Source organism: Triturus cristatus, chromosome 1_1 (assembly GCF_964204655.1).
Source record: "Triturus cristatus chromosome 1_1, aTriCri1.1, whole genome shotgun sequence".
Classification (NCBI taxonomy): Eukaryota; Metazoa; Chordata; class Amphibia; order Caudata; family Salamandridae; genus Triturus; species Triturus cristatus.
The window spans coordinates 1253763017-1253785951 of NC_140579.1; positions in this window are offsets into that span (position 1 = coordinate 1253763017).

The following is a 22935-nucleotide window of genomic DNA, read 5'->3' on the forward strand; positions in this document are numbered from 1 at the left end:
CTGAAAAGTAATTCTAAGCGTACTTACCAGTAACTTGTATTTCGTTCCATATGAATCCATTGTGTGGTTTTCACCAGAAAATGTTCTAAGTGTCCAATTTTGAAATGTACAAATATTCCTCTAAAATCAGCCGAACTACGAATTCCGATTTACTCACTTGTAATCAGGAGAGAACACGGTGCTGCATCTTTTAGCCCAGCACTGACCCTGAAAAGTAATTCTAAGCGTACTTACCAGTAACTTGTATTTCCTTCCATAGGAATCCATTGAGTGGTTTTTACCAGAAAATGTTCTAAGTGTCCAATTTTGAAATGTACAAATATTCCTCTAAAATCAGCCGAACTACGAATTCCGATTTACTCACCTGTAATCAGGAGAGAACACGGTGCTGCATCTTTTAGCCCAGCACTGACACTGGAAAGTAATTCTAAGCGTACTTACCAGTAACTTGTATTTCCTTCCATAGGAATCCACTGTGTGGTTTTCACCAGAAAATGTTGTAAGTGTCCAATTTTGAAACGTAGAAATATTCCTCTAAAATCAGCCAAAATACGAATTCCGATTTACTCACCTGTAATCAGGAGAGAACACGGTGCTACATCTTTTAGCCCAGCACTGACCATGAAAATTAATTCTAAGCGTACTTACCAGTAACTTGTATTTCCTTCCATAGGAATCCATTGTGTGGTTTTCACCAGAAAATGTTCTAAGTGTCCAATTTTGAAACGTACAAATATTCCTCTAAAATCAGTCGAACTACGAATTCTGATTTACTCACCTGTAATCAGGGGAGAACCCAGTGCTGCATCTTTTAGCCCAGCACTGACCCTGAAAATTAATTCTAAGCGTACTTACCAGTAACTTGTATTTCCTTCCATAGGAATCCATTGTGTGGTTTTCACCAGAAAAGTTTCTAAGTGTCCAATTTTGAAACGTACAAATATTCCTCTAAAATCAGCCGAACTACGAATTCCGATTTACTCACCTGTAATCAGGGGAGAACCCAGTGCTGCATCTTTTAGCCCAGCACTGACCCTGAAAAGTAATTCTAAGCGTACTTACCAGTGACTTGTATTTCCTTCCATAGGAATCCACTTTTTGGTTTTCATCAGAAAAGTTTCTAAGTGTCCAATTTTGAAACGTACAAATATTCCTCTAAAATCAGCCGAACTACGAATTCCGATTTACTCACCTGTAATCAGGAGAGAACCCAGTGTTGCATCTTTTAGCCCAGCACTGACCCTGAAAAGTAATTCTAAGCGTACTTACCAGTAACTTGTATTTCCTTCCATAGGAATCCACTGTGTGGTTTTCACTAGAAAATGTTCTAAGTGTCCAATTTTGAAACGTACAAATATTCTTCTAAAATCAGCCGAACTATGAATTCCGATTTACCCACCTGTAATCAGGAGAGAACACTGTGCTGCATCTTTTAGCCCAGCACTGACCCTGAAAAGTAATTCTAAGCGTACTTACCAGTAACTTGTATTTCGTTCCATATGAATCCATTGTGTGGTTTTCACCAGAAAATGTTCTAAGTGTCCAATTTTGAAATGTACAAATATTCCTCTAAAATCAGCCGAACTACGAATTCCGATTTACTCACTCACCTGTAATCAGGAGAGAACACGGTGCTGCATCTTTTAGCCCAGCACTGATACTGAAAAGTAATTCTAAGCATACTTACCAGTAACTTGTATTTCCTTCCATAGGAATCCACTGTGTGGTTTTCACCAGAAAATGTTCTAAGTGTCCAATTTTGAAACGTAGAAATATTCCTCTAAAATCAGCCGAACTACGAATTCCGATTTACTCACCTGTAATCAAGAGAGAACACGGTGCTACATCTTTTAGCCCAGCACTGACCATGAAAATTAATTCTAAGCGTACTTACCAGTAACTTGTATTTCCTTCCATAGGAATCCATTGTGTGGTTTTCACCAGAAAATGTTCTAAGTGTCCAATTTTGAAACGTACAAATATTCCTCTAAAATCAGTCGAACTACGAATTCTGATTTACACACCTGTAATCAGGGGAGAACCCAGTGCTGCATCTTTTAGCCCAGCACTGACCCTGAAAAATAATTCTAAGCGTACTTACCAGTAACTTGTATTTCCTTTCATAGGAATCCACTGTGTGGTTTTCACCAGAAAATGTTCTGTGTCCAATTTTGAAACGTACAAATATTCCTCTAAAATCAGCCGAACTACGAATTCCGATTTACTCACCTGTTATTAGGAGAGAACCCAGGGCTGCATCTTTTAGCCCAGCACTGACCCTGAAAAGTAATTCTATGCGTACTTACCAGTAGCTTGTATTTCCTTGCATAGGAATCCATTGTGTCGTTTTCACCAGAAAATGTTCTAAGTGTCCAATTTTGAAACGTACAAATATTCCTCTAAAATCAGCCGAACTACGAATTCCGATTTACTCACCTGTAATCAGGAGAGAACACGGTGCTGCATCTTTTAGCCCAGCACTGACCCTGAAAAATAATTCTAAGCGTACTTACCAGTAACTTGTATTTCCTTCCATAGGAATCCATTGTGTGGTTTTTACCAGAAAATGTTCTGTGTCCAATTTGAAATGTACAAATATTCCTCTAAAATCAGCCGAACTACGAATTCCGATTTACTCACCTGTAATCAGGAGAGAACACGGTGCTGCATCTTTTAGCCCAGCACTGACACTGAAAAGCAATTCTAAGCGTACTTGCCAGTAACTTGTATTTCCTTCCATAGGAATCCACTGTGTGGTTTTCACCAGAAAATGTTCTAAGTGTCTAATTTTGAAACGTAGAAATATTCCTCTAAAATCAGCCGAACTACGAATTCCGATTTACTCACCTGTAATCAGGAGAGAACACGGTGCTACATCTTTTAGCCCAGCACTGACAATGAAAATTAATTCTAAGCGTACTTACCAGTAACTTGTATTTCCTTCCATAGGAATCCATTGTGTGGTTTTCACCAGAAAATGTTCTAAGTGTCCAATTTTGAAACGTACAAATATTCCTCTAAAATCAGTCTAACTACGAATTCCGATTTACTCACCTGTAATCAGGAGAGAACCCAGTGCTGCATCTTTTAGCCCAGCACTGACCCTGAAAAATAATTCTAAGCGTACTTACCAGTAACTTGAATTTCCTTCCATAGGAATCCATTGTGTGGTTTTCACCAGAAAAATATCTGTGTCAATTTTTGAAACGTACAAATAATCCTCTAAAATCAACCGAACTACGAGTTCCGATTTACTCACCTGTTATCAGGAGAGAACCCAGTGCTGCATCTTTTAGCCCAGCACTGACCCTGAAAAGTAATTCTAAGCATACTTACCAGTAACTTGTATTTCCTTCCATAGGAATCCATTGACTGGTTTTCAGCAGAAAAGTTTCTAAGTGTCCAATTTTGAAAGGTACAAATATTCCTCTAAAATCAGCCGAACTACGAATTCCGATTTGCTCACCTGTAATCAGGAGAGAACCCAGTGCTGCATCTTTTAGCCCAGCACTGACCCTGAAAAGCATTTCTAAGCGTACTTACCAGTAACGTGTATTTCTTTCCATAGTAATCCATTGTGTGGTTTTCACCAGAAATATATCAAAGTGTCCACTTTTTGAAATGTACAAATATTCCTCTAAAATCAGCCGAACTATGAATTCCGATTTACTCACCTGTTATCAGGAGAGAACCCAGTGCGGCATCTTTTAGCCCAGCACTGACCCTGAAAATTAATTCTAAGCGTACCTAGCAGTAACTTGTATTTCTTTCCATAGGAATCCATTGTGTGGTTTTCACCAGAAAAGTTTCTAAGTGTCCAATTTTGAAACGTACAAATATTCCTCTAAAATCAGCCGAACTACGAATTCCGATTTACTCACCTGTAATCAGAAGAGAACCCAGTGTTGCATCTTTTAGCCCAGCACTGACCCTGAAAAGTAATTCTAAGCGTACTTACCAGTAACTTGTATTTCCTTCCATAGGAATCCACTGGGTGGTTTTCACTAGAAAATGTTCTAAGTGTCCAATTTTGAAACGTACAAATATTCCTCTAAAATCAGCCGAACTACGAATTCCGATGTACTCACCTGTAATCAGGAGAGAACCCAGTGCAGCATCTTTTAGCCCAGCACTGACCCTGAAAAGTAATTCTAAGCGTACTTACCAGTAACTTGTATTTCGTTCCATATGAATCCATTGTGTGGTTTTCACCAGAAAATGTTCTAAGTGTCCAATTTTGAAATGTACAAATATTCCTCTAAAATCAGCCGAACTACAAATTCTGATTTACTCACCTGTAATCAGGAGAGAACACGGTGCTGCATCTTTTAGCCCAGCACTGACCCTGAAAAGTAATTCTAAGCGTACTTACCAGTAACTTGTATTTCCTTCCATAGGAATCCATTGTGTGGTTTTTACCAGAAAATGTTCTAAGTGTCCAATTTTGAAATGTACAAATATTCCTCTAAAATCAGCCGAACTACGAATTCCGATTTACTCACCTGTAATCAGGAGAGAACACGGTGCTGCATCTTTTAGCCCAGCACTGACACTGAAAAGTAATTCTAAGCGTACTTACCAGTAACTTGTATTTCCTTCCATAGGAATCCACTGTGTGGTTTTCACCAGAAAATGTTCTCAGTGTCCAATTTTGAAACGTAGAAATATTCCTCTAAAATCAGCCGAACTACGAATTCCGATTTACTCACCTGTAATCAGGAGAGAACACGGTGCTACATCTTTTAGCCCAGCACTGACCATGAAAATTAATTCTAAGCGTACTTACCAGTAACTTGTATTTCCTTCCATAGGAATCCACTGTGTGGTTTTCACTAGAAAATGTTCTAAGTGTCCAATTTTGAAACGTACAAATATTCTTCTAAAATCAGCCGAACTACGAATTCCGATGTACTCACCTGTAATCAGGAGAGAACCCAGTGCAGCATCTTTTAGCCCAGCACTGACCCTGAAAAGTAATTCTAAGCGTACTTACCAGTAACTTGTATTTCGTTCCATATGAATCCATTGTGTGGTTTTCACCAGAAAATGTTCTAAGTGTCCAATTTTGAAATGTACAAATATTCCTCTAAAATCAGCCGAACTACGAATTCCGATTTACTCACCTGTAATCAGGAGAGAACACGGTGCTGCATCTTTTAGCCCAGCACTGACCCTGAAAAGTAATTCTAAGCGTACTTACCAGTAACTTGTATTTCCTTCCATAGGAATCCATTGTGTGGTTTTTACCAGAAAATGTTCTAAGTGTCCAATTTTGAAATGTACAAATATACCTCTAAAATCAGCCGAACTACGAATTCCGATTTACTCACCTGTAATCAGGAGAGAACACGGTGCTGCATCTTTTAGCCCAGCACTGACACTGAAAAGTAATTCTAAGCGTACTTACCAGTAACTTGTATTTCCTTCCATAGGAATCCACTGTGTGGTTTTCACCAGAAAATGTTCTAAGTGTCCAATTTTGAAACGTAGAAATATTCCTCTAAAATCAGCCGAACTACGAATTCCGATTTACTCACCTGTAATCAGGAGAGAACACGGTGCTACATCTTTTAGCCCAGCACTGACCCTGAAAAGTAATTCTAAGCGTACTTACCAGTAACTTGTATTTCCTTCCATAGGAATCCATTGTGTGGTTTTTACCAGAAAATGTTCTAAGTGTCCAATTTTGAAATGTACAAATATTCCTCTAAAATCAGCCGAACTACGAATTCCGATTTACTCACCTGTAATCAGGAGAGAACACGGTGCTGCATCTTTTAGCCCAGCACTGACACTGAAAAGTAATTCTAAGCGTACTTACCAGTAACTTGTATTTCCTTCCATAGGAATCCACTGTGTGGTTTTCACCAGAAAATGTTCTAAGTGTCCAATTTTGAAACGTAGAAATATTCCTCTAAAATCAGCCGAACTACGAATTCCGATTTACTCACCTGTAATCAGGAGAGAACACGGTGCTACATCTTTTAGCCCAGCACTGACCATGAAAATTAATTCTAAGCGTACTTACCAGTAACTTGTATTTCCTTCCATAGGAATCCATTGTGTGGTTTTCACCAGAAAATGTTCTAAGTGTCCAATTTTGAAACGTACAAATATTCCTCTAAAATCAGTCGAACTACGAATTCTGATTTACTCACCTGTAATCAGGGGAGAACCCAGTGCTGCATCTTTTAGCCCAGCACTGACCCTGAAAAATAATTCTAAGCGTACTTACCAGTAACTTGTATTTCCTTCCATAGGAATCCATTGTGTGGTTTTCACCAGAAAAGTTTCTAAGTGTCCAATTTTGAAACGTACAAATATTCCTCTAAAATCAGCCGAACTACGAATTCCGATTTACTCACCTGTAATCAGGGGAGAACACAGTGCTGCATCTTTTAGCCCAGCACTGACCCTGAAAAGTAATTCTAAGCGTACTTACCAGTGACTTGTATTTCCTTCCATAGGAATCCACTTTTTGGTTTTCATCAGAAAAGTTTCTAAGTGTCCAATTTTTAAACGTACAAATATTCCTCTAAAATCAGCCGAACTACGAATTCCGATTTACTCACCTGTTATTAGGAGAGAACCCAGGGCTGCATCTTTTAGCCCAGCACTGACCCTGAAAAGTAATTCTATGCGTACTTACCAGTAGCTTGTATTTCCTTGCATAGGAATCCATTGTGTCGTTTTCACCAGAAAATGTTCTAAGTGTCCAATTTTGAAACGTAGAAATATTCCTCTAAAATCAGCCGAACTACGAATTCCGATTTACTCACCTGTAATCAGGAGAGAACACGGTGCTACATCTTTTAGCCCAGCACTGACCATGAAAATTAATTCTAAGCGCACTTACCAGTAACTTGTATTTCCTTCCATAGGAATCCACTGTGTGGTTTTCACTAGAAAATGTTCTAAGTGTCCAATTTTGAAACGTACAAATATTCTTCTAAAATCAGCCGAACTACGAATTCCGATGTACTCACCTGTAATCAGGAGAGAACCCAGTGCAGCATCTTTTAGCCCAGCACTGACCCTGAAAAGTAATTCTAAGCGTACTTACCAGTAACTTGTATTTCGTTCCATATGAATCCATTGTGTGGTTTTCACCAGAAAATGTTCTAAGTGTCCAATTTTGAAATGTACAAATATTCCTCTAAAATCAGCCGAACTACGAATTCCGATTTACTCACCTGTAATCAGGAGAGAACACGGTGCTGCATCTTTTAGCCCAGCACTGACCCTGAAAAGTAATTCTAAGCGTACTTACCAGTAACTTGTATTTCCTTCCATAGGAATCCATTGTGTGGTTTTTACCAGAAAATGTTCTAAGTGTCCAATTTTGAAATGTACAAATATACCTCTAAAATCAGCCGAACTACGAATTCCGATTTACTCACCTGTAATCAGGAGAGAACACGGTGCTGCATCTTTTAGCCCAGCACTGACACTGAAAAGTAATTCTAAGCGTACTTACCAGTAACTTGTATTTCCTTCCATAGGAATCCACTGTGTGGTTTTCACCAGAAAATGTTCTAAGTGTCCAATTTTGAAACGTAGAAATATTCCTCTAAAATCAGCCGAACTACGAATTCCGATTTACTCACCTGTAATCAGGAGAGAACACGGTGCTACATCTTTTAGCCCAGCACTGACCCTGAAAAGTAATTCTAAGCGTACTTACCAGTAACTTGTATTTCCTTCCATAGGAATCCATTGTGTGGTTTTTACCAGAAAATGTTCTAAGTGTCCAATTTTGAAATGTACAAATATTCCTCTAAAATCAGCCGAACTACGAATTCCGATTTACTCACCTGTAATCAGGAGAGAACACGGTGCTGCATCTTTTAGCCCAGCACTGACACTGAAAAGTAATTCTAAGCGTACTTACCAGTAACTTGTATTTCCTTCCATAGGAATCCACTGTGTGGTTTTCACCAGAAAATGTTCTAAGTGTCCAATTTTGAAACGTAGAAATATTCCTCTAAAATCAGCCGAACTACGAATTCCGATTTACTCACCTGTAATCAGGAGAGAACACGGTGCTACATCTTTTAGCCCAGCACTGACCATGAAAATTAATTCTAAGCGTACTTACCAGTAACTTGTATTTCCTTCCATAGGAATCCATTGTGTGGTTTTCACCAGAAAATGTTCTAAGTGTCCAATTTTGAAACGTACAAATATTCCTCTAAAATCAGTCGAACTACGAATTCTGATTTACTCACCTGTAATCAGGGGAGAACCCAGTGCTGCATCTTTTAGCCCAGCACTGACCCTGAAAAATAATTCTAAGCGTACTTACCAGTAACTTGTATTTCCTTCCATAGGAATCCATTGTGTGGTTTTCACCAGAAAAGTTTCTAAGTGTCCAATTTTGAAACGTACAAATATTCCTCTAAAATCAGCCGAACTACGAATTCCGATTTACTCACCTGTAATCAGGGGAGAACCCAGTGCTGCATCTTTTAGCCCAGCACTGACCCTGAAAAGTAATTCTAAGCGTACTTACCAGTGACTTGTATTTCCTTCCATAGGAATCCACTTTTTGGTTTTCATCAGAAAAGTTTCTAAGTGTCCAATTTTTAAACGTACAAATATTCCTCTAAAATCAGCCGAACTATGAATTCCGATTTACTCACCTGTAATCAGGAGAGAACCCAGTGTTGCATCTTTTAGCCCAGCACTGACCCTGAAAAGTAATTCTAAGCGTACTTACCAGTAACTTGTATTTCCTTCCATAGGAATCCACTGTGTGGTTTTCACTAGGAAATGTTCTAAGTGTCCAATTTTGAAATGTACAAATATTCTTCTAAAATCAGCCGAACTATGAATTCCGATGTACTCACCTGTAATCAGGAGGGAACCCAGTGCAGCATCTTTTAGCCCAGCACTGACCCTGAAAAGTAATTCTAAGCGTACTTACCAGTAACTTGTATTTCGTTCCATATGAATCCATTGTGTGGTTTTCACCAGAAAATGTTCTAAGTGTCCAATTTTGAAATGTACAAATATTCCTCTAAAATCAGCCGAACTACGAATTCCGATTTACCCACCTCTAATCAGGAGAGAACACGGTGCTGCATCTTTTAGCTCAGCACTGACCCTGAAAAGTAATTCTAAGCGTACTTACCAGTAACTTGTATTTCCTTCCATAGGAATCCATTGTGTGGTTTTTACCAGAAAATGTTCTAAGTGTCCCATTTTGAAATGTACAAATATTCCTCTAAAATCAGCCGAACTACGAATTCCGATTTACTCACCTGTAATCAGGAGAGAACACGGTGCTGCATCTTTTAGCCCAGCACTGATACTGAAAAGTAATTCTAAGCATACTTACCAGTAACTTGTATTTCCTTCCATAGGAATCCACTGTGTGGTTTTCACCAGAAAATGTTCTAAGTGTCCAATTTTGAAACGTAGAAATATTCCTCTAAAATCAGCCGAACTACGAATTCCGATTTACTCACCTGTAATCAGGAGAGAACACGGTGCTACATCTTTTAGCCCAGCACTGACCATGAAAATTAATTCTAAGCGTACTTACCAGTAACTTGTATTTCCTTCCATAGGAATCCATTGTGTGGTTTTCACCAGAAAATGTTCTAAGTGTCCAATTTTGAAACGTACAAATATTCCTCTAAAATCAGCCGAAGTACGAATTCCGATTTACTCACCTGTAATCAGGAGAGAACACGGTACTGCATCTTTTAGCCCAGCAATGACACTGAAAAGTAATTCTAAGCGTACTTACCAGTAACTTGTATTTCGTTCCATATGAATCCATTGTGTGGTTTTCACCAGAAAATGTTCTAAGTGTCCAATTTTGAAATGTACAAATATTCCTCTAAAATCAGCCGAACTACGAATTCCGATTTACTCACTCACCTGTAATCAGGAGAGAACACGGTGCTGCATCTTTTAGCCCAGCACTGATACTGAAAAGTAATTCTAAGCATACTTACCAGTAACTTGTATTTCCTTCCATAGGAATCCACTGTGTGGTTTTCACCAGAAAATGTTCTAAGTGTCCAATTTTGAAACGTAGAAATATTCCTCTAAAATCAGCCGAACTACGAATTCCGATTTACTCACCTGTAATCAGGAGAGAACACGGTGCTACATCTTTTAGCCCAGCACTGACCATGAAAATTAATTCTAAGCGTACTTACCAGTAACTTGTATTTCCTTCCATAGGAATCCATTGTGTGGTTTTCACCAGAAAATGTTCTAAGTGTCCAATTTTGAAACGTACAAATATTCCTCTAAAATCAGTCGAACTACGAATTCTGATTTACACACCTGTAATCAGGGGAGAACCCAGTGCTGCATCTTTTAGCCCAGCACTGACCCTGAAAAGTAATTCTATGCGTACTTACCAGTAGCTTGTATTTCCTTGCATAGGAATCCATTGTGTCGTTTTCACCAGAAAATGTTCTAAGTGTCCAATTTTGAAACGTACAAATATTCCTCTAAAATCAGCCGAACTACGAATTCCGATTTACTCACCTGTAATCAGGAGAGAACACGGTGCTGCATCTTTTAGCCCAGCACTGACCCTGAAAAATAATTCTAAGCGTACTTACCAGTAACTTGTATTTCCTTCCATAGGAATCCATTGTGTGGTTTTTACCAGAAAATGTTCTAAGTGTCCAATTTTGAAATGTACAAATATTCCTCTAAAATCAGCCGAACTACGAATTCCGATTTACTCACCTGTAATCAGGAGAGAACACGGTGCTGCATCTTTTAGCCCAGCACTGACACTGAAAAGTAATTCTAAGCGTACTTGCCAGTAACTTGTATTTCCTTCCATAGGAATCCACTGTGTGGTTTTCACCAGAAAATGTTCTAAGTGTCTAATTTTGAAACGTAGAAATATTCCTCTAAAATCAGCCGAACTACGAATTCCGATTTACTCACCTGTAATCAGGAGAGAACACGGTGCTACATCTTTTAGCCCAGCACTGACAATGAAAATTAATTCTAAGCGTACTTACCAGTAACTTGTATTTCCTTCCATAGGAATCCATTGTGTGGTTTTCACCAGAAAATGTTCTAAGTGTCCAATTTTGAAACGTACAAATATTCCTCTAAAATCAGTCTAACTACGAATTCCGATTTACTCACCTGTAATCAGGAGAGAACCCAGTGCTGCATCTTTTAGCCCAGCACTGACCCTGAAAAATAATTCTAAGCGTACTTACCAGTAACTTGAATTTCCTTCCATAGGAATCCATTGTGTGGTTTTCACCAGAAAAATATCTGTGTCAATTTTTGAAACGTACAAATAATCCTCTAAAATCAACCGAACTACGAGTTCCGATTTACTCACCTGTTATCAGGAGAGAACCCAGTGCTGCATCTTTTAGCCCAGCACTGACCCTGAAAAGTAATTCTAAGCATACTTACCAGTAACTTGTATTTCCTTCCATAGGAATCCATTGACTGGTTTTCAGCAGAAAAGTTTCTAAGTGTCCAATTTTGAAAGGTACAAATATTCCTCTAAAATCAGCCGAACTACGAATTCCGATTTGCTCACCTGTAATCAGGAGAGAACCCAGTGCTGCATCTTTTAGCCCAGCACTGACCCTGAAAAGCATTTCTAAGCGTACTTACCAGTAACGTGTATTTCTTTCCATAGTAATCCATTGTGTGGTTTTCACCAGAAATATATCAAAGTGTTCACTTTTTGAAATGTACAAATATTCCTCTAAAATCAGCCGAACTATGAATTCCGATTTACTCACCTGTTATCAGGAGAGAACCCAGTGCGGCATCTTTTAGCCCAGCACTGACCCTGAAAATTAATTCTAAGCGTACCTAGCAGTAACTTGTATTTCTTTCCATAGGAATCCATTGTGTGGTTTTCACCAGAAAAGTTTCTAAGTGTCCAATTTTGAAACGTACAAATATTCCTCTAAAATCAGCCGAACTACGAATTCCGATTTACTCACCTGTAATCAGAAGAGAACCCAGTGTTGCATCTTTTAGCCCAGCACTGACCCTGAAAAGTAATTCTAAGCGTACTTACCAGTAACTTGTATTTCCTTCCATAGGAATCCACTGGGTGGTTTTCACTAGAAAATGTTCTAAGTGTCCAATTTTGAAACGTACAAATATTCCTCTAAAATCAGCCGAACTACGAATTCCGATGTACTCACCTGTAATCAGGAGAGAACCCAGTGCAGCATCTTTTAGCCCAGCACTGACCCTGAAAAGTAATTCTAAGCGTACTTACCAGTAACTTGTATTTCGTTCCATATGAATCCATTGTGTGGTTTTCACCAGAAAATGTTCTAAGTGTCCAATTTTGAAATGTACAAATATTCCTCTAAAATCAGCCGAACTACAAATTCTGATTTACTCACCTGTAATCAGGAGAGAACACGGTGCTGCATCTTTTAGCCCAGCACTGACCCTGAAAAGTAATTCTAAGCGTACTTACCAGTAACTTGTATTTCCTTCCATAGGAATCCATTGTGTGGTTTTTACCAGAAAATGTTCTAAGTGTCCAATTTTGAAATGTACAAATATTCCTCTAAAATCAGCCGAACTACGAATTCCGATTTACTCACCTGTAATCAGGAGAGAACACGGTGCTGCATCTTTTAGCCCAGCACTGACACTGAAAAGTAATTCTAAGCGTACTTACCAGTAACTTGTATTTCCTTCCATAGGAATCCACTGTGTGGTTTTCACCAGAAAATGTTCTCAGTGTCCAATTTTGAAACGTAGAAATATTACTCTAAAATCAGCCGAACTACGAATTCCGATTTACTCACCTGTAATCAGGAGAGAACACGGTGCTACATCTTTTAGCCCAGCACTGACCATGAAAATTAATTCTAAGCGTACTTACCAGTAACTTGTATTTCCTTCCATAGGAATCCACTGTGTGGTTTTCACTAGAAAATGTTCTAAGTGTCCAATTTTGAAACGTACAAATATTCTTCTAAAATCAGCCGAACTACGAATTCCGATGTACTCACCTGTAATCAGGAGAGAACCCAGTGCAGCATCTTTTAGCCCAGCACTGACCCTGAAAAGTAATTCTAAGCGTACTTACCAGTAACTTGTATTTCGTTCCATATGAATCCATTGTGTGGTTTTCACCAGAAAATGTTCTAAGTGTCCAATTTTGAAATGTACAAATATTCCTCTAAAATCAGCCGAACTACGAATTCCGATTTACTCACCTGTAATCAGGAGAGAACACGGTGCTGCATCTTTTAGCCCAGCACTGACCCTGAAAAGTAATTCTAAGCGTACTTACCAGTAACTTGTATTTCCTTCCATAGGAATCCATTGTGTGGTTTTTACCAGAAAATGTTCTAAGTGTCCAATTTTGAAATGTACAAATATACCTCTAAAATCAGCCGAACTACGAATTCCGATTTACTCACCTGTAATCAGGAGAGAACACGGTGCTGCATCTTTTAGCCCAGCACTGACACTGAAAAGTAATTCTAAGCGTACTTACCAGTAACTTGTATTTCCTTCCATAGGAATCCACTGTGTGGTTTTCACCAGAAAATGTTCTAAGTGTCCAATTTTGAAACGTAGAAATATTCCTCTAAAATCAGCCGAACTACGAATTCCGATTTACTCACCTGTAATCAGGAGAGAACACGGTGCTACATCTTTTAGCCCAGCACTGACCCTGAAAAGTAATTCTAAGCGTACTTACCAGTAACTTGTATTTCCTTCCATAGGAATCCATTGTGTGGTTTTTACCAGAAAATGTTCTAAGTGTCCAATTTTGAAATGTACAAATATTCCTCTAAAATCAGCCGAACTACGAATTCCGATTTACTCACCTGTAATCAGGAGAGAACACGGTGCTGCATCTTTTAGCCCAGCACTGACACTGAAAAGTAATTCTAAGCGTACTTACCAGTAACTTGTATTTCCTTCCATAGGAATCCACTGTGTGGTTTTCACCAGAAAATGTTCTAAGTGTCCAATTTTGAAACGTAGAAATATTCCTCTAAAATCAGCCGAACTACGAATTCCGATTTACTCACCTGTAATCAGGAGAGAACACGGTGCTACATCTTTTAGCCCAGCACTGACCATGAAAATTAATTCTAAGCGTACTTACCAGTAACTTGTATTTCCTTCCATAGGAATCCATTGTGTGGTTTTCACCAGAAAATGTTCTAAGTGTCCAATTTTGAAACGTACAAATATTCCTCTAAAATCAGTCGAACTACGAATTCTGATTTACTCACCTGTAATCAGGGGAGAACCCAGTGCTGCATCTTTTAGCCCAGCACTGACCCTGAAAAATAATTCTAAGCGTACTTACCAGTAACTTGTATTTCCTTCCATAGGAATCCATTGTGTGGTTTTCACCAGAAAAGTTTCTAAGTGTCCAATTTTGAAACGTACAAATATTCCTCTAAAATCAGCCGAACTACGAATTCCGATTTACTCACCTGTAATCAGGGGAGAACCCAGTGCTGCATCTTTTAGCCCAGCACTGACCCTGAAAAGTAATTCTAAGCGTACTTACCAGTGACTTGTATTTCCTTCCATAGGAATCCACTTTTTGGTTTTCATCAGAAAAGTTTCTAAGTGTCCAATTTTTAAACGTACAAATATTCCTCTAAAATCAGCCGAACTATGAATTCCGATTTACTCACCTGTAATCAGGAGAGAACCCAGTGTTGCATCTTTTAGCCCAGCACTGACCCTGAAAAGTAATTCTAAGCGTACTTACCAGTAACTTGTATTTCCTTCCATAGGAATCCACTGTGTGGTTTTCACTAGGAAATGTTCTAAGTGTCCAATTTTGAAATGTACAAATATTCTTCTAAAATCAGCCGAACTATGAATTCCGATGTACTCACCTGTAATCAGGAGAGAACCCAGTGCAGCATCTTTTAGCCCAGCACTGACCCTGAAAAGTAATTCTAAGCGTACTTACCAGTAACTTGTATTTCGTTCCATATGAATCCATTGTGTGGTTTTCACCAGAAAATGTTCTAAGTGTCCAATTTTGAAATGTACAAATATTCCTCTAAAATCAGCCGAACTACGAATTCCGATTTACCCACCTCTAATCAGGAGAGAACACGGTGCTGCATCTTTTAGCCCAGCACTGACCCTGAAAAGTAATTCTAAGCGTACTTACCAGTAACTTGTATTTCCTTCCATAGGAATCCATTGTGTGGTTTTTACCAGAAAATGTTCTAAGTGTCCCATTTTGAAATGTACAAATATTCCTCTAAAATCAGCCGAACTACGAATTCCGATTTACTCACCTGTAATCAGGAGAGAACACGGTGCTGCATCTTTTAGCCCAGCACTGATACTGAAAAGTAATTCTAAGCATACTTACCAGTAACTTGTATTTCCTTCCATAGGAATCCACTGTGTGGTTTTCACCAGAAAATGTTCTAAGTGTCCAATTTTGAAACGTAGAAATATTCCTCTAAAATCAGCCGAACTACGAATTCCGATTTACTCACCTGTAATCAGGAGAGAACACGGTGCTACATCTTTTAGCCCAGCACTGACCATGAAAATTAATTCTAAGCGTACTTACCAGTAACTTGTATTTCCTTCCATAGGAATCCATTGTGTGGTTTTCACCAGAAAATGTTCTAAGTGTCCAATTTTGAAACGTACAAATATTCCTCTAAAATCAGTCGAACTACGAATTCTGATTTACACACCTGTAATCAGGGGAGAACCCAGTGCTGCATCTTTTAGCCCAGCACTGACCCTGAAAAATAATTCTAAGCGTACTTACCAGTAACTTGTATTTCCTTTCATAGGAATCCACTGTGTGGTTTTCACCAGAAAATGTTCTGTGTCCAATTTTGAAACGTACAAATATTCCTCTAAAATCAGCCGAACTACGAATTCCGATTTACTCACCTGTTTTTAGGAGAGAACCCAGGGCTGCATCTTTTAGCCCAGCACTGACCCTGAAAAGTAATTCTATGCGTACTTACCAGTAACTTGTATTTCCTTGCATAGGAATCCATTGTGTCGTTTTCACCAGAAAATGTTCTAAGTGTCCAATTTTGAAACGTACAAATATTCCTCTAAAATCAGCCGAACTACGAATTCCGATTTACTCACCTGTAATCAGGAGAGAACACGGTGCTGCATCTTTTAGCCCAGCACTGACCCTGAAAAATAATTCTAAGCGTACTTACCAGTAACTTGTATTTCCTTCCATAGGAATCCATTGTGTGTTTTTTACCAGAAAATGTTCTAAGTGTCCAATTTTGAAATGTACAAATATTCCTCTAAAATCAGCCGAACTACGAATTCCGATTTACTCACCTGTAATCAGGAGAGAACACGGTGCTGCATCTTTTAGCCCAGCACTGACACTGAAAAGTAATTCTAAGCGTACTTGCCAGTAACTTGTATTTCCTTCCATAGGAATCCACTGTGTGGTTTTCACCAGAAAATGTTCTAAGTGTCTAATTTTGAAACGTAGAAATATTCCTCTAAAATCAGCCGAACTACGAATTCCGATTTACTCACCTGTAATCAGGAGAGAACACGGTGCTACATCTTTTAGCCCAGCACTGACAATGAAAATTAATTCTAAGCGTACTTATCAGTAACTTGTATTTCCTTCCATAGGAATCCATTGTGTGGTTTTCACCAGAAAATGTTCTAAGTGTCCAATTTTGAAACGTACAAATATTCCTCTAAAATCAGTCGAACTACGAATTCCGATTTACTCACCTGTAATCAGGAGAGAACCCAGTGCTGCATCTTTTAGCCCAGCACTGACCCTGAAAAATAATTCTAAGCGTACTTACCAGTAACTTGAATTTTCTTCCATAGGAATCCATTGTGTGGTTTTCACCAGAAAAATATCTGTGTCAATTTTTGAAACGTACAAATAATCCTCTAAAATCAACCGAACTACGAGTTCCGATTTACTCACCTGTTATCAGGAGAGAACCCAGTGCTGCATCTTTTAGCCCAGCACTGACCCTGAAAAGTAATTCTAAGCATACTTACCAGTAACTTGTATTTCCTTCCATAGGAATCCATTGACTGGTTTTCAGCAGAAAAGTTTCTAAGTGTCCAATTTTGAAAGGTACAAATATTCCTCTAAAATCAGCCGAACTACGAATTCCGATTTGCTCACCTGTAATCAGGAGAGAACGCAGTGCTGCATCTTTTAGCCCAGCACTGACCCTGAAAAGCATTTCTAAGCGTACTTACCAGTAACGTGTATTTCTTTCCATAGTAATCCATTGTGTGGTTTTCACCAGAAATATATCAGTGTCCACTTTTTGAAATGTACAAATATTCCTCTAAAATCAGCCGAACTATGAATTCCGATTTACTCACCTGTTATCAGGAGAGAACCCAGTGCGGCATCTTTTAGCCCAGCACTGACCCTGAAAATTAATTCTAAGCGTACCTAGCAGTAACTTGTATTTCTTTCCATAGGAATCCATTGTGTGGTTTTCACCAGAAAAGTTTCTAAGTGTCCAATTTTGAAACGTACAAATATTCCTCTAAAATCAGCCGAACTACGAATTCCGATTTACTCACCTGTAATCAGAAGAGAACCCAGTGTTGCATCTTTTAGCCCAGCACTGACCCTGAAAAGTAATTCTAAGCGTACTTACCAGTAACTTGTATTTCCTTCCATAGGAATCCACTGGGTGGTTTTCACTAGAAAATGTTCTAAGTGTCCAATTTTGAAACGTACAAATATTCCTCTAAAATCAGCCGAACTACGAATTCCGATGTACTCACCTGTAATCAGGAGAGAACCCAGTGCAGTATCTTTTAGCCCAGCACTGACCCTGAAAAGTAATTCTAAGCGTACTTACCAGTAACTTGTATTTCGTTCCATATGAATCCATTGTGTGGTTTTCACCAGAAAATGTTCTAAGTGTCCAATTTTGAAATGTACAAATATTCCTCTAAAATCAGCCGAACTACAAATTCTGATTTACTCACCTGTAATCAGGAGAGAACACGGTGCTGCATCTTTTAGCCCAGCACTGACCCTGAAAAGTAATTCTAAGCGTACTTACCAGTAACTTGTATTTCCTTCCATAGGAATCCATTGTGTGGTTTTTACCAGAAAATGTTCTAAGTGTTCAATTTTGAAATGTACAAATATTCCTCTAAAATCAGCCGAACTACGAATTCCGATTTACTCACCTGTAATCAGGAGAGAACACGGTGCTGCATCTTTTAGCCCAGCACTGACACTGAAAAGTAATTCTAAGCGTACTTACCAGTAACTTGTATTTCCTTCCATAGGAATCCACTGTGTGGTTTTCACCAGAAAATGTTCTAAGTGTCCAATTTTGAAACGTAGAAATATTCCACTAAAATCAGCCGAACTACGAATTCCGATTTACTCACCTGTAATCAGGAGAGAACACGGTGCTACATCTTTTAGCCCAGCACTGACCATGAAAATTAATTCTAAGCGTACTTACCAGTAACTTGTATTTCCTTCCATAGGAATCCACTGTGTGGTTTTCACTAGAAAATGTTCTAAGTGTCCAATTTTGAAACGTACAAATATTCTTCTAAAATCAGCCGAACTACGAATTCCGATGTACTCACCTGTAATCAGGAGAGAACCCAGTGCAGCATCTTTTAGCCCAGCACTGACCCTGAAAAGTAATTCTAAGCGTACTTACCAGTAACTTGTATTTCGTTCCATATGAATCCATTGTGTGGTTTTCACCAGAAAATGTTCTAAGTGTCCAATTTTGAAATGTACAAATATTCCTCTAAAATCAGCCGAACTACGAATTCCGATTTACTCACCTGTAATCAGGAGAGAACACGGTGCTGCATCTTTTAGCCCAGCACTGACCCTGAAAAGTAATTCTAAGCGTACTTACCAGTAACTTGTATTTCCTTCCATAGGAATCCATTGTGTGGTTTTTACCAGAAAATGTTCTAAGTGTCCAATTTTGAAATGTACAAATATTCCTCTAAAATCAGCCGAACTACGAATTCCGATTTACTCACCTGTAATCAGGAGAGAACACGGTGCTGCATCTTTTAGCCCAGCACTGACACTGAAAAGTAATTCTAAGCGTACTTACCAGTAACTTGTATTTCCTTCCATAGGAATCCACTGTGTGGTTTTCACCAGAAAATGTTCTAAGTGTCCAATTTTGAAACGTAGAAATATTCCTCTAAAATCAGCCGAACTACGAATTCCGATTTACTCACCTGTAATCAGGAGAGAACACGGTGCTACATCTTTTAGCCCAGCACTGACCATGAAAATTAATTCTAAGCGTACTTACCAGTAACTTGTATTTCCTTCCATAGGAATCCATTGTGTGGTTTTCACCAGAAAATGTTCTAAGTGTCCAATTTTGAAACGTACAAATATTCCTCTAAAATCAGTCGAACTACGAATTCTGATTTACACACCTGTAATCAGGGGAGAACCCAGTGCTGCATCTTTTAGCCCAGCACTGACCCTGAAAAATAATTCTAAGCGTACTTACCAGTAACTTGTATTTCCTTTCATAGGAATCCACTGTGTGGTTTTCACCAGAAAATGTTCTGTGTCCAATTTTGAAACGTACAAATATTCCTCTAAAATCAGCCGAACTACGAATTCCGATTTACTCACCTGTTTTTAGGAGAGAACCCAGGGCTGCATCTTTTAGCCCAGCACTGACCCTGAAAAGTAATTCTATGCGTACTTACCAGTAACTTGTATTTCCTTGCATAGGAATCCATTGTGTCGTTTTCACCAGAAAATGTTCTAAGTGTCCAATTTTGAAACGTACAAATATTCCTCTAAAATCAGCCGAACTACGAATTCCGATTTACTCACCTGTAATCAGGAGAGAACACGGTGCTGCATCTTTTAGCCCAGCACTGACCCTGAAAAATAATTCTAAGCGTACTTACCAGTAACTTGTATTTCCTTCCATAGGAATCCATTGTGTGTTTTTTACCAGAAAATGTTCTAAGTGTCCAATTTTGAAATGTACAAATATTCCTCTAAAATCAGCCGAACTACGAATTCCGATTTACTCACCTGTAATCAGGAGAGAACACGGTGCTGCATCTTTTAGCCCAGCACTGACACTGAAAAGTAATTCTAAGCGTACTTGCCAGTAACTTGTATTTCCTTCCATAGGAATCCACTGTGTGGTTTTCACCAGAAAATGTTCTAAGTGTCTAATTTTGAAACGTAGAAATATTCCTCTAAAATCAGCCGAACTACGAATTCCGATTTACTCACCTGTAATCAGGAGAGAACACGGTGCTACATCTTTTAGCCCAGCACTGACAATGAAAATTAATTCTAAGCGTACTTATCAGTAACTTGTATTTCCTTCCATAGGAATCCATTGTGTGGTTTTCACCAGAAAATGTTCTAAGTGTCCAATTTTGAAACGTACAAATATTCCTCTAAAATCAGTCGAACTACGAATTCCGATTTACTCACCTGTAATCAGGAGAGAACCCAGTGCTGCATCTTTTAGCCCAGCACTGACCCTGAAAAATAATTCTAAGCGTACTTACCAGTAACTTGAATTTCCTTCCATAGGAATCCATTGTGTGGTTTTCACCAGAAAAATATCTGTGTCAATTTTTGAAACGTACAAATAATCCTCTAAAATCAACCGAACTACGAGTTCCGATTTACTCACCTGTTATCAGGAGAGAACCCAGTGCTGCATCTTTTAGCCCAGCACTGACCCTGAAAAGTAATTCTAAGCATACTTACCAGTAACTTGTATTTCCTTCCATAGGAATCCATTGACTGGTTTTCAGCAGAAAAGTTTCTAAGTGTCCAATTTTGAAAGGTACAAATATTCCTCTAAAATCAGCCGAACTACGAATTCCGATTTGCTCACCTGTAATCAGGAGAGAACGCAGTGCTGCATCTTTTAGCCCAGCACTGACCCTGAAAAGCATTTCTAAGCGTACTTACCAGTAACGTGTATTTCTTTCCATAGTAATCCATTGTGTGGTTTTCACCAGAAATATATCAGTGTCCACTTTTTGAAATGTACAAATATTCCTCTAAAATCAGCCGAACTATGAATTCCGATTTACTCACCTGTTATCAGGAGAGAACCCAGTGCGGCATCTTTTAGCCCAGCACTGACCCTGAAAATTAATTCTAAGCGTACCTAGCAGTAACTTGTATTTCTTTCCATAGGAATCCATTGTGTGGTTTTCACCAGAAAAGTTTCTAAGTGTCCAATTTTGAAACGTACAATTATTCCTCTAAAATCAGCCGAACTACGAATTCCGATTTACTCACCTGTAATCAGAAGAGAACCCAGTGTTGCATCTTTTAGCCCAGCACTGACCCTGAAAAGTAATTCTAAGCGTACTTACCAGTAACTTGTATTTCCTTCCATAGGAATCCACTGGGTGGTTTTCACTAGAAAATGTTCTAAGTGTCCAATTTTGAAACGTACAAATATTCCTCTAAAATCAGCCGAACTACGAATTCCGATGTACTCACCTGTAATCAGGAGAGAACCCAGTGCAGTATCTTTTAGCCCAGCACTGACCCTGAAAAGTAATTCTAAGCGTACTTACCAGTAACTTGTATTTCGTTCCATATGAATCCATTGTGTGGTTTTCACCAGAAAATGTTCTAAGTGTCCAATTTTGAAATGTACAAATATTCCTCTAAAATCAGCCGAACTACAAATTCTGATTTACTCACCTGTAATCAGGAGAGAACACGGTGCTGCATCTTTTAGCCCAGCACTGACCCTGAAAAGTAATTCTAAGCGTACTTACCAGTAACTTGTATTTCCTTCCATAGGAATCCATTGTGTGGTTTTTACCAGAAAATGTTCTAAGTGTTCAATTTTGAAATGTACAAATATTCCTCTAAAATCAGCCGAACTACGAATTCCGATTTACTCACCTGTAATCAGGAGAGAACACGGTGCTGCATCTTTTAGCCCAGCACTGACACTGAAAAGTAATTCTAAGCGTACTTACCAGTAACTTGTATTTCCTTCCATAGGAATCCACTGTGTGGTTTTCACCAGAAAATGTTCTAAGTGTCCAATTTTGAAACGTAGAAATATTCCTCTAAAATCAGCCGAACTACGAATTCCGATTTACTCACCTGTAATCAGGAGAGAACACGGTGCTACATCTTTTAGCCCAGCACTGACCATGAAAATTAATTCTAAGCGTACTTACCAGTAACTTGTATTTCCTTCCATAGGAATCCACTGTGTGGTTTTCACTAGAAAATGTTCTAAGTGTCCAATTTTGAAACGTACAAATATTCTTCTAAAATCAGCCGAACTACGAATTCCGATGTACTCACCTGTAATCAGGAGAGAACCCAGTGCAGCATCTTTTAGCCCAGCACTGACCCTGAAAAGTAATTCTAAGCGTACTTACCAGTAACTTGTATTTCGTTCCATATGAATCCATTGTGTGGTTTTCACCAGAAAATGTTCTAAGTGTCCAATTTTGAAATGTACAAATATTCCTCTAAAATCAGCCGAACTACGAATTCCGATTTACTCACCTGTAATCAGGAGAGAACACGGTGCTGCATCTTTTAGCCCAGCACTGACCCTGAAAAGTAATTCTAAGCGTACTTACCAGTAACTTGTATTTCCTTCCATAGGAATCCATTGTGTGGTTTTTACCAGAAAATGTTCTAAGTGTCCAATTTTGAAATGTACAAATATTCCTCTAAAATCAGCCGAACTACGAATTCCGATTTACTCACCTGTAATCAGGAGAGAACACGGTGCTGCATCTTTTAGCCCAGCACTGACACTGAAAAGTAATTCTAAGCGTACTTACCAGTAACTTGTATTTCCTTCCATAGGAATCCACTGTGTGGTTTTCACCAGAAAATGTTCTAAGTGTCCAATTTTGAAACGTAGAAATATTCCTCTAAAATCAGCCGAACTACGAATTCCGATTTACTCACCTGTAATCAGGAGAGAA